Source organism: Mustela nigripes, unplaced genomic scaffold, assembly GCF_022355385.1.
Source record: "Mustela nigripes isolate SB6536 unplaced genomic scaffold, MUSNIG.SB6536 HiC_scaffold_78, whole genome shotgun sequence".
NCBI classification, from domain to species: domain Eukaryota; kingdom Metazoa; phylum Chordata; class Mammalia; order Carnivora; family Mustelidae; genus Mustela; species Mustela nigripes.
In genome coordinates this window covers 2613-4151 of record NW_026739493.1, presented here as the reverse complement: position 1 = coordinate 4151, position 1539 = coordinate 2613, and the positions used below count along the sequence as shown (strand labels likewise).

General features: G+C 46.3%; 1 pseudogene; it reads right to left on the bottom strand.

Moving 5' to 3' along the window:
* Nucleotides 1–1142: 1142 nt before the first annotated feature.
* Nucleotides 1143–1275, bottom strand: LOC132008320 (U4 spliceosomal RNA; annotated as a pseudogene).
* Between the last annotated feature and the right edge of the window lie 264 nt (nucleotides 1276–1539).

The window sequence follows — 1539 nt, the reverse complement described above, 5'->3', positions numbered from 1 at the left end:
ACTGTATAGGAAAAAGCTAGACAACTAGTGGAATCGAGTGCCCATGGAGATTTCATGCTTTCTCTGTCACATGTGACTTCCACCTGCAGTTACAAGAGTTCTCACCCCCCACCCCCACCCCAGACACAACGGCTCTGGAGTCGTCTTCCAACCATAACGGTAAGCATGGTTCTCACGGGCTCAACACATCACCATCTTGAGATTCTTCCAGCTCTTCCTACACTCTATGCCCTGGGGACAGCTAGTATCTGACTTTACAGATGAGCCCACCCAAGCCTCAGTGTCATGCATGGTCCATGGAAGAAGCAAGCAATGACCCACGTGTGTCTGATTCCTGATCCTCGATGTGGCCGCCTCCCCACAGGAAGGCCCAGTAATGATCTATTCACGCCATGCACAGCCACTGCAGTCATCCTCGGCCAATAGTTATAGAACAGTTGATTTACTTTTTGTTCCTTCCCACTCCGTGAAGCCAAAACTTCCCTTAGAAACCCTCCAAAGAAGGATGGATGAAGTCAGTGCACTGCTGTGCTCTCCGAGTTGTGGCTGTTTGTTGTTATTGAAAAATGGTTGCTTGATGTCACTCATTCACTCAAATATGCACAGACCACCTACTCTGTACCTGGCCCTGTCCTTGGTCCTGGGGATGATAAACCAGAAAGAAACGGTCGCCCCACATGGAACTTCCATTCTAGCCATGGAGTGAGGGCCAGACACTCTCAGTGTGGAAGGCGGAAGGAAGGGAAGGTGCACGCCACGGACTGAACACTGCTTGGGACACTCGTGCAAAGTAAGAAATGTACACCGTAGATGCATACAGGGAAACACTGGAAAAAGTATACATATCTACTACAGGTGACACATTATATGTCAATCCAAAAAAATGTCATGAGCCACCCAGTCAATGCTTAGACACAATTTCCATTCAATTCATAAACAAAATAAAGACAAAAAAATGAAGATAAACTTTGGGGGTAAAAATAAAGGTGTGAACGCTGACCCAAACCCATGAGCACAGAAGAGTAGAGACAGTCTGGGAGGAGAACAATTCAATTTTTCTTACAAAGGGAAGATAATGTCAGGACTCTATAGTTCAGTGACACTGGAATGATTTTCCTAGAAAGAGGAGGCAGTGAGGGATTCATATCTGCAAGGCTTCAAAATAGCTCTTTTTTTGTCTGCTTCTCAGGGAGTCGTGTATGAGTTGTCTCCAATTAACAATAATCGTGCCTTGGATAAACCTCATTGGCTACGATATTGCCACTGCACAAAGCTTGAGTTGGCTCCAAATGCAGCTTAATTCCTTTCTTATTGTTTGTCCTGCTCTGTGAGCTGCATCATTTTTGCTTTCTTACAGTGCTTTGGGCTTTATATCTGTCGACAAGGCACAAAATGAGAGGACTGCACACACATGGGCAGAACCTTTCCAACCTGCCTGGATACTCCCAGCTGCTCTACTGTTGCTGGTGGCCCTGGCCAGAGGAGCCTGGTGTTTGTTCTGTCCAGAAAGCGTGTGCACCAGATAAGGTCACTTTAATT